This window comes from Lygodium microphyllum, chromosome 14 (genome assembly GCF_053477565.2).
Source record: "Lygodium microphyllum isolate KBCC chromosome 14, Lygodium_microphyllum_v1.1.10, whole genome shotgun sequence".
NCBI lineage: Eukaryota > Viridiplantae > Streptophyta > Polypodiopsida > Schizaeales > Lygodiaceae > Lygodium > Lygodium microphyllum.
The window spans coordinates 92,503,169-92,515,581 of NC_141148.1; positions in this window are offsets into that span (position 1 = coordinate 92,503,169).

The following is a 12,413-nucleotide window of genomic DNA, read 5'->3' on the forward strand; positions in this document are numbered from 1 at the left end:
CTTCCAAAGGATCACGTCTCTTGTCTTTCTTGGTGAGAGAATTACCTCTCTTATCTTTCTTAATGAAAGAAAAGACCTTAAACCTTGAGTTGTAAGGGAAAGGATGACCCCAAATGAATGCAATGCTCATTACACACAAGTAAACGTTCCCAAGCGTCCCTAAATGCACACATAAATACATATACACAATGTTAATCCACTTCCTCTTCTTAGAACTTAATCCATCTTCATTTATGAGTAACTCCTTGGTTCTTGTGTACACTCTTATGCTTGGCAGACACTTCTTTTCCCCCTTCATAACTTGTACTGCCTGTACCAGATATCCTTGTCATAGTGCTCTGATCACCCCATTAAGTGATGCACTAGGAATACTGGTCTCTAAATGGTCTCATGGCCATGCTAGATCATCATCAACACTTAAAGAAAAGTTAAGTCATTAATTTATTGACATAATTTTAAAAAAAATAGAGAATGCGTAATAAGCAATCAATTTAGTGATAGTTGTAGTAGATCGACAACTAGCTCAAGATTGAATACTTGATTTTGGCTTATATTTTCATGTAACTCCTCATAAGGAGTGGCTCTATTCACATGACAACAATAAGCATGGATCAATCTATCTTGGAAATGACTATGTATGTGATATACTTGGTACATGTGATGTGTGGTTTTCTTTTTAAAATCGATCTTCCTTTTACTCTTTAAAATGTATGCCATGTGTCCAAGCTTACTAAGAGCTTGATATCCACTAGTTAACTAGATGACTTGGGATACTCTACTACTTTTGGGAGTTAGTCTCATGGAAATTCCATAAGGGATCATTTCTTGTTGTTAAAGGAGCCAAATGTGGCACTTTCTATCTCTTTCATGTATCTTTTGTAAAAATCATGTAATTACACTAACCAAGCAACTGAGCTTATTTGTGGCATCACCAATTATGGCATATGTTTAATAAGGAATGAAAATGCAATCTCATTCAAATTACTTGTCTTCGTGTGATTTTTCTGATCTTTTTGTTTGTGGGCATTGTATACATGAAAATTATGTACGTTCGGCCCTAGTAAAAACGTAAACAGAAAATGGAATGACACACTTGCCTTGGTTCAATATATGTTGTACCTATGCCTACAATGTCTATAGGGAGGCATCCTATTTTATCACATTCATTGACGATGCAACTAGGGAAGTGTGGGCTTTCACTATGGGTAGAAAAGATGAGGGTTTGTCTTGTTTTCAAAAAACTTGCAAAAATTTAGTATGCCATGATACTTAAGTGTTCATCATGATAATAGTGGAGAATATGTCTCTCATGAGTTCATAAAATTTGTTAAAACACGTGGAATAAAAAAGGGAACTCGCTACACTTGGTAATCCTCCCCAAAATGATATTATAGAGCATATGAATAGGATGATAAATGAAAGGATGATGAGAGTCTATCTAATGTTAGTCTTACTCAAGTATTTTGGCATGATCATGACTACTATAAATTTGATTAACAGTTTCCCTCTTACTACTTTGGATGGTGGCATTCCTAAAGAAGCATGGTTGGGCAAGAAGCCCTCTTACGATCACTTAAGAGTATTTGGCTATGAAGCTCAAGTGCATGTACTAAAGGAAAGACAGAGTAAATTCCACTAAATTCATCTTCTTAGGCTATGGATAGAGTGACGAGATGGGTTATTACCTTTGGGATCAAGAAGGTAGTTTTTTATATATTTATTTTTTGCAATGATGCGATCTTCAATGAGAAGAAACACATAATCGACCTATTAAAGAAGAAACGTTACTTTCTATGATGTAGTGCCACCTATTCTTTTGCCACATAGGGCAAGTGCTGGCGCACCAAGCGTACAAAAATAGGACATAAGTGATGCTTCTACTAGTGACTAGGGGGTCCATTGAGTAGCATGTAGAGTGCCCTATGGTACCTCAAGAAGAAAGACAAGAAGCTAAAATTCGTACTCTAAGTCAGCCCATTATGATATGTAGATCTACTTATAACTCTCATCCCCCTATAAAGATTTTAGCTTGGGTTAACAGATTGTGGGGAGCTATCTTATTATAAAGAGGCCATTACTTGTGATGATAAACTTAAGTGGCAACTAACTATGTAGTCTAATGGATTCTACTATGAAGAATCAAACTTGGGAGTTGGTTCCTTTGCCAAAAGGCAAAAATGCTTTGCCATCCAACTAGATATATAAGTTGAAGGTTACAAGTGATGCTAAACCAAAGCAAAAGGCAAGGTTAGTGGCCAAAGGCCTTAAACAACAAAAGAGTGTGGAGTTTGATGAGATCTTTTGACTTATAGTGGAATTGACTACTATTTGCATTGTGCTTACCTTGGCAGCTAAGGATGACATGGACCTTGTACATTTGGATGTCAATACAATATTTTTGCATAGGTGACATTCATGATGTGATCTACATGCACTTGTCTCACATATTCTCTTTTTTTTTTGTCTCCCTTAAAGGCATGTTGGCCTTTAGGGGTGGGAGGTTGTTAGGGTAAAGGCCTTTGTGATTGGTCACCCATCTTAATTTATGAACCCTAACTATGTGTACACACTCATTCTTTATCGGTTATGTGAAAAGGTCATACGATGCTACTCACAATAGAGTTATTAGAGGCACTACAAACATAGCTTATTATTATTATTATTATTATTATTATTATTATTATTATTCTTCTTCTTCTTCTTCTTCTTCTTCTTCTTCTTCTTCTTCTTCTTCTTCTCTCTCTATGTCTAGGCAATCTCCATTTTCCTTATGGCTCCATCAAAAAGGGGATATATATCTCTCAAGAGATGTCAAATCTTGAGATGGACCTTGCAAAAAACTAAGAGGTCTTCACAGAATGGCATATAAGGTCTAGTGTTAAATGTGTGCATTGCAAAGGCTACCATCTTCAAAGAAAATGCTTCGAGCCATGTCATAGGGATCTTGCAACAATTGTGTGAACTTTGTATATGATGTAACCAAGTATGGATCAATGAGGAGACTTCCATATCTCAACCCTACCATCAAAATCCCTATCAAATGAATTGATAGCTCTATTATGGAAGAGGAGATCCCTTAGCTCTATTGCACCAAATCATCAAAGAATATTAAGACCTAGGGTGGACGTCAAGCCTACAAGGATAACAATGTCCTCCATATAAATCATAACACTCCACGGAGTAATGTTCCCATTCACTATGTGGAGAAGCCACTAGGTGAAGAGTCGTACATGAATGGTTATGTCTCACACAATCAACAAGGAAATGTGATCCTTATAGATTATAGATCGGTTCCAATGTTGACACTAGGCAAAGGGAGGGGCATAGATTTGGAGAAGCGCAACCTCAAGACCCAATGATCTATTGGAATTGAGGTAGAATTGAGATTCCTAGAATGTGGCATCACAAACCTATACATTGATTGCTTGAGATAAACAATTTCCAGTAGTAGCAAGGTAATCATTCCATCTATGCCTTTAGGCCTCTTCAAAATTGAATCTTTAGATGAGGAAGCAACATTGATTCCACTTAATGTCATAACTACATCATAAGCAAAGAAAGAGAGAGTAGCAATACCATGACCAAGTAACTCGAAAGCTTCTCCAATTGGAAAGAAGAATAAGAATAAGGTCATGAAAAAGAGGTCCAAGGGAAAAACTACTCTTAAAAGTGATAATGTGATCATGCTAACAACAAGAAGATACTTGACTCATACAGAATCAAAAACCTTATCACTCAAAATGGAGAATAAGGGGGGACTAAAATAAGGGAATATTCTGACCCTAACCATTAAATACAAATTGTGGAGAAGGTTAGAGGTTGGGTACATGAAGCTTAAGTGCACATTAGAGATGTAGATTTGATATTAGATCAATATGCTCAAGATGTATATGGAATCTATTGGGAACCTAGAGTCTAACCCACATGTCCAAGGATAGGGAGTAGAGCCAACCATGTCCTTCCATTGATATGGTTCTAGATTTTGTAGATCTAGGAAGGTAAAGGTCGATGAAGTGAATGCACATCTAATAGCTGCCCTAGCCTCCACCCAAGTTTCATATGCCTCTTAGTCTATTGATGAAGCAAAACCTAGCGATGTAGCAAGCATTTAAAGCTTGGGTAATGGACCTTTAGAGCCAACAATTGATATGGTTCTAGACTTTGGAGATCTAGGAAGATAAAGGTCGATGAAGTGAATGCACGTCTAATAGTTGCCCTAGCCTCCACCCAAGTTTCATATGCCTCTTAGTCTATTGATGAAGCAAAACCTAACGATGTAGCAAGCATTTAAAGCTTGGGTAATGGACCTTTAGAGCCAACAATTGATGCACAATATAGGCACATGCCTAGTTTAATGCTTGGCCCAATACCCAAAGCTTTGCAGATGAATGCTTTCTAGGGGGAGACTGAAATGTATGCAATCCTCCTAGCAGTGGCCTTAGGAGACACAACTTGATGAGGGATTGTTGATAGTGTGTTGGAGATGATTAGAGGGAGAGCATGCATGTTAAGGGGATGGAGAAGGTGATACACATATACACCATAACATAAGGTGGGAATTTTTTTTATAAGAAGTATTGAGTGACACTAAAGTGTCCCAATATGACTCTTTTAATGACAATTCTAGTGATGATCTTTAAACAACAATTCTTGTCATGGAGATTTTAAATCAGAATATATATTGCTCCATCCTCCCGGTAGCTTATATCTCTCTTACTTCCTCTTGATCGTGCTTCCACTTGAGCTTCTCCCTTCAACTGGTATTAAAGCCAACCATTCAAGGAGCTTCTTTATCATTCACTTCATCCTAGATTTGAATACCTACAACTCAAGTTTGATGGCAACCATGGCTTCTTCACCTCAAGGTAGCATTGACTTCTATTCTCTCTCGATTTTCTTCCATTTTTTCCCTCTTGTCATGGAGCTTTCCTAGGACCCTTCAAGCACTGTGAAGTGATCCTTGAGCTCAGTTAGCACCATAATGGGAAATAGTAGGCAATGTAGATTGCACCTACTATATTGCCTTGTTTCTTTGTAGTTTACCCCTCTACTCTAGCTCTTGGACACTCTTTGCCACTTAGATAATACTTTGGCAACCCCTTGGTATTGGTACTTGATCCTAAGCATAATTTGAGAACTCCCCAACCTATGTCATTGCTGTACTATATAGCACACCTACTATATACAAGTCTAACACAATTCTACTTTAGGGTTTGGAGCTCATTTATGCTTCTATTAATGTTTCTATACCCATGATTTGATGCTGGATCATTTGCGGATTTTTTGGAGTGCCTTTGGGATGCATTTGAGCTTGCATTAGCTCAAATTTGACAGGGTATTTGCTATTGTACACTATTTGGGCAGTAGCAAGCTTTTTAAGTGGAAAGGTTATGCTTATTACAGTTCAATGCCATTCGGGTATGCTGCTTGAATGCATTGATGCTTAGACCTAAATATGATTGTGGAATGCTTTACCACTCGAAGTTGAGCTACATTGGATGTTTTTAAAACTTTGGCTATATGCTTTAGTTGCTTTAATTATTGACATTATGGGTTTGAAGACTTGAGTTTTATGCTCCTAGATGCATTGATTGATTTCTATGGGCACCTAGATGTTATATACTTGATATATTGATCCTACATTGGTCTTTCACACTTTGAATGTGCTTTGGTGGTGAAATGAAGGTTACCACTTCAATTGAAATTTACATAATACTAATAAGAAATGTTGGAAACCATGGCTTGCCATTTCTTATTCAAGATGTCTTACAACCAAGAATTACAAGAGATGTTGAAGCCATGAAAGCTTGAGAATCAATTGACGATGGCTGTTGCAAGGAACTCACTCCTTATAATGGTGGGGAAGGAATTACCTTCAAGCCCCAAGAAGTGGAGATGTGAAAAATGATTGCCTTTTATACTCTAGTCGAAACTAGGCTAATTTCCTGATTAAAGCAACATGAAAATTGCTTTATTACAATCCATCCCTGCCCAAAAGTTTTGTCCTCAAAACTTTGAAGAGCAAAAGGAAAAATGAATGGTAACTGTTAATAAGTGAGAGGCCAATGCTGAATATCCTTGTTGAAGTTGTCCATTGAAGAAGATAATCTTCCATTGAAAAGAATCTCCAAAATAAGCTCAAAACAGTGGAAATATGAAATGTTTTCCTAAACAGGGTAGTGATAGTAAATGACCCATAACTTTGGATAGAAATGTTGGATTGACACATATAAGATATATAAATGAAATATGCTTCATAAGGTATCCATTCATATCATCAGAATCCAATTTTGATGTTGATAGGTCAATTATTTTCACGACAGAAAATTCAACTGTCCACTGTGCCATGAACTAATTATCTTCTTGAAGAAACCATGGAAATTGATCTAGATATGAAGCATGTTGCAAAGATGATTTTTCTATAGGCAATCCCTTCCATTTGACGAGATATTCCATAACAATACGGTTCCTTAGAACCTTCTCTCTCTTGCCAACAATCCTTTCGGGCTCATAGATGATTAAGCCATCTTCATCAAGAGGAGGTAGTTCTTCAAGAACTTGTATGTTAGGCCCAATGTATTTCTTAAGTTGAGACACATGAAAAACATTGTGAATACGTGTGGTAGGAGGTAAATCAAGTTGGTAAGCAAGATCCCCAACTTTCTTTATGATTTGATATGGACCATAATAATGATGAGCAAGCTTATTATATCCACTCTTGAGAGAAGCATAACGAGACTTAGGTACTTTCAAAAATACCCATTCTCCTTCTTCAAAATCCACATGCCTTCCTTTATCATCCGCATATGATTTCATTGTCTCTTGTGCCTTTCAGATATTTTCTTTGCACTACTTCATTAAAACTTCCATCTTTTCCAACTCTTCTTGAGCAAGAGGATTCACTTCAGCATGAAACAATGTTGAAGGTACTTGGACTTTATATCCATACAATGCCTCAAATGGTGACATACCAATACTCATGTGATGAGTATTATTGTAACACAACTTCGCAAGATGAATCCAATGATCCCATGCATTTTTTGTATCATGGAAAAAGTGTTTGAGGTAGATTTCTAACCATTTATTGACCCTTTCAGTTTGGCCATTTGTTTGTGGTGGATGATAAGCAGTAATTGAAGTTAGTTTTGTACCCATGGAAGTAAAAAGAAAATTTCAAAAATTCCCCATGAACTTGAATCCCTATCAGAAACAATATTCATAGGTAATCCATGAAGTTTGAAAATCTCTTCCATGAATTGATCTGCCACCTCTTTGGCTGAATATTGGACTTTGGTAGGTAAGAAATGGGCTGATTTTGTAAGATGATCAACCACAACAAAAATGCTATTCCAGCCCTACTTAGTGGTAGGAAGCCTTGCAATAAAATCCATGCAGATATCAATCCATTTACCATGTGCAATAGGCAAAGGCTGAAGTAGACCACTAGGTAATAAATTTGAGTCTTTATTCTGCTGGCATGATAAGCCAATCACATATTCCTTGACATCTTTCCAAAGTCCCTTCCAATAGAAGCATTTATGGATATTGTCAAAGGTTTTAAACAATCCAATATTTCTTGCCAAAGGAGAAGAATACATCTCCTGTAAGATTTGAGATCTAAATGATGACTGAGGGGTTAAGTATACTCTCCCTTTAAACCAAAGAAGCCCATTTTTCCATTTGAAGTTGGGAAATTCAAATCCATCATCTTGCTATGATTTCTTCATAATATTACCAGTGTGCTCATCTTAAAGATATTCTTCTTGAATGTCCTAGATCCAATCCTTATGTATGGTAAAGATGGTAGAAACAAAACATCCCCACATCCTAGATAGGGCATCTGCCCCACTACTGTCAAGATTGTGGGAGAGAAGGAAGGAGTCTCACTTGTAGCTTTCTTGCTTGGACAATGGGGGAATACACACAAAGGTGGAGGCTGAAAACAGTATTCCTCTTCTTAGTTGAGTAAGCCAAAAGAACTCTCATACAAAGAAATAGAAGAACCCTATATATGGGTCTCAAACCAAACTCAACTAACTAAGGTAGCATACTAACTGAGCCACGAACTAGAGTAGATAAGGATAGATGTCATCTAGCTATTATTCATGGGCGGTGTACCAACCGCATCTGCAACTGACACATCGGTGACATAAATGCACAACAGTCACCCTGGCATATCACGAGTGGAGCTCGATATCTCAACACTCCCCCTCGAGCTCAATCCCAATTCCTGCATACCAAGCAGGTCTCTGAACTTGCGCAACTTCTCTGTGCCCAATGCCTTCATGAATATGTCAGCTACCTGATCCTCTGTGCTGACATAAACTAGATCAATAAGACCTAGTAAAACCCTCTCCCGCACATAGTGATAATGCACCTCAATGTGCTTTGTTCTAGCATGATAGACTGGGTTATTTACCGAGTGTATACTACTCATGTTGTCACAATAAATGACAACTGGCCCATCTGTAGACTGATGCATATCATAAAGTAGCTTATGCAACCAAGCTACCTCACATGCAGCCATTGCTGCACCCCTGTACTCAGCCTCTGTGCTGGATAAGGCAATTGTAGGCTGTTTCTTGCTGCTCCAAGTGACTGCAGCACTCCCAAAAGAGAACACATATCCACTGGTAGATCGTCTATCAGAAATGCTACCAGCCCAATCAGCATCAGTGTATCCATGCAACTGTATCTGAACTCCAGTCTCATAAAATAGTCCATACTGCAATGTGGACTTCACATACCTGAGTATGCATCTAGCCGCATCCAAATGCGGTTTCCTTGGAGCCTACATAAACTGACTTACCAATCCAACAGCATAGCTCAAATCTGGCCTGGTAATAGTCATATAAATCAAGCTTTCTACTATGCGTCTGTACATAGTAGGGTCTTCCAGGAGCTCACCTGCATCTGCACTTAGCTTCACATTCTGCTCCAAAGGAACTGAAATAGGCTTACAGCTTGTCATCCCATATTTGGACAGCATGTCCAATCCATACTGCCTCTGCAAGAGCTGTATCCCACTTGGTGATCTAATCACCTCAATGCCCAAGAAATAACGCAGCTCTCCCAAATCCTTCATCTCAAACTTCTGCTTCAATAGCACTTTCACATGAAGGATATCTTCATCACTGTCACCTATCATAATCAAATCATCAACATAAATGACAAGGAGCATAATACCTTTCTCTGTTTTTCTCACATAAAGTGAGAAATCTGCCTTGGAAATCTGAAAGCCAATAGTGACAAGATACTGTCCTATCTTGTCAGACCATGCTCTAGGTTCTTGCTTCAAGCCATACAAGGCTTTCTTCAACCTGCAAACAAACTCAGGATGAATAGCATGCACATAACCTGGTGGCTGCTCCATATAGACCTCTTCTTGCAAATCACCATGCAAGAAGGCATTCTTTACATCCATCTGATGTAAAGACCATCCCTTTGATGCAGCCATAGCAATGACTGCTCTTACGGTTGCCATCCTTGCAACCAGACTGAATGTTTCTTCATAGTCAATGCCATATGTTTGTGCATACCCCTTGACTACTAATCTTGCCTTGTATCTGTTCACAGAACCATCTGCGTTGTGCTTCACCTTATAAACCCACTTACAGCCAATTGCATTCTTACTTTTAGGCAAAGGTACCAATTTCCATGTAGCATTTGCTTTCAAGGCATCCATTTCTTCATCCATGGCTTTCTCCCATTTTTCTTTTCCCATGGCTTGCTCAAAAGAAGTGGGTTCTGGTTCCTGTATCACTTTGACCATACATGCATAGTGAATGGCTGTAAATCCATCATATTTCAGCCTATCCACAGGATACCTAGCTCTCGTAGACCTGCGCAAAATAGGTTCACTCCTAGGTGCTCTCAAAACATCCATGGTCTTCCTTACTCCAGGTGTAACAATAGAAGGAATACCCAACTCATCATCAATGCTCTGTTCTGAGCCACTAGATTCACCATCCACATAAGAGTGACCTGCATTCACATCAAACATGGGCTGATCAACCTTCTCTTTTCCTTTTCGTGATACATGCATACCACTATCTGCATTGCTTTGAGAAGATTCTCCTGATCTCAATCTGCCTGTCCATGGCGAAGAATGTGAATCACTGCTAGAGGACGCTCCAGGTCCACTAATATTTTGTGACTGTTGCTGTGAATTCTGTGTAGCATTACCATTTTGTGCATCTACATCATCAATCACATTTACTAGTTTATACCAGCTACTCATCTCATCAAAAACAACATCTCTGCTCACTGTAAACTTACGAGTAGAAGGGTTATAGCATCTATACCCTTTTTGCTGCAGAGAGTAACCAATAAAGATGCACTTCTCAGCTTTTGGATCCAACTTGGATCTCAACTCATCTGGCACATGTACATAGGCAATGCAACCAAAAAATTTCAAATGAGAAATATCTAGTTTCCTACCAGTATACCTCTCCTCTGGAGTCATCCCATGTATTGCTGCAGTGGGAGTCCTGTTCATTATGTAGACTGCTGTAGCAACTGCTTCAGCCCAATAAAAATCTGGCAGGTCTTTTTCATTGAGCATGGCACGAGATACCTCTCCAATATGCCTGTTTTTCCTTTCTGCAATTCCATTTTGTTGTGGGGTATGACTGCATGAATATTGCTGCTTTATGTCATGCTCCTGCAAGAACCTTGCAAACTCATTTGAGAGGTACTCTCCCCCTCCATCTGACCTTAGGCATTTTATTTGCAGGCCTGTTTCTTTTTCAACCATAGCTTTAAGAGTTTTAAAATGCCCAAAAACTTCACTTTTCTTTTTCATAAAATACACCCAAACTTTTCTGCTATAGTCATCAATAAAACTGACAAAATAATGACAGCCTCCAAGAGATGCAGCTTTAGTAGTCCACACATCAGAGTGGATTAATTCCAATGGCTTCTTACTCTCTTGAACATGTCTAGGAAATGGTTTCCTTGCCTGTTTTCCAAACTGACAGGCTTCAGATACCTTATGCATTTCTGCAACCTTGAATTTAGTCAATCCTGTAACAATATTTTGGGCCTACATTGATTTAAGTCGCTGTACATTAACATGACCAATGCGTTTATGCCAGATATCAATATCTGCAACTACACCGGTCCCATGTGCAAACATTGCTGCACTCAATTCAGACATGTCTGCATCCAACGTAAACATTCTACCCTTCTTCTTTCCTTTTGCTATCAAGCGACCTTTATTTTTCATATCCTCAACAAAGCATCCATGAGGATTAAATCTGACCTGCAAGCCCTGCTCAACCATTTGACCAACAGAAACCAGATTCTTGGTGATATTCGGGACATGAAATACATCAGACAGGTATTTCTTTTTCCCATCCTGCATAGACAAATGAATTTTTCCAATCTGCACAATAGGATGTGCAGTATCATCACCAGTCTCCACAAATCATGTTTTTCCATTTTTCTTGCATCCTCCATCCATTCTGCATGACCTGTCATGTGGTTTGATGCACCTGAGTCAACATACCACACATCGTTGCTTTCTTCTGCACTTGTCACAGAATTGTTCATGTGCTGCACCATAAACAAATGCTCATTTCTGTCATCACCCTGTCTACTAGAAGATGTATAATTCCCTTGTTGCAATTTTCCATTCATGATGTCATTCTGCTTTTTATAGCAGTCTTTAGCCATATGACCCATTTTACCACAGTAGTAGCATTCAACATTGTTGTTTGCATTTTGGCCTCTTTGCCATCCACCATGACCTCTTTGGCTCCCCCTGCCTCTAGAGTTACCACGTCCTCCTCCATAGGCCTGGTTTTCTTGAGTTTGCTGCATATTCTGATTTCTACCACGGCCTCCAAATCGGCGTCCTCTACCTCTGCCTCTACCTCTTCCAGCATTTGAGTAGAAGACAACTTCTTTTGAAGTTCCTCCTGAAGAAGATGCACCACCATTTCTCTACTCCTCAGAAATTAGAAGAGCAATCAACTCCTCAAAATCAGGAAATCTTTCACGGACGGAAATGGATGTTCGGAACTGTGCATAATCCTTTCCTAGACCATTCAAGGTCACAGAAACTAAATTATCATCTTCCACTGGCGACCCAATGGAAGCAAGTGCATCTGCAATCTTCTTCACCTTCATGTGGTAGTCATTGATGCTCATATTTTCTCTTTTCACATTATGCAACTCTTGCTTGAGCTGCATTTTCCTGGCTTGCGTATGTGTGCTATACATTTTTGACAAAGTATCCCATGCCTCCTTTGGCGTACTTGCATCTTGAATATACACAATCATAGAGTCTGAAATACTGATAGACAGCCAGTACATAACTTTCCTGGCTCTCTCATGCCATGCTTTGAATGCCTGCATTTGCTGTTGATTGGGAACATCAGGAAGAACTGGTTCTTCTTCATTTCCTGCAA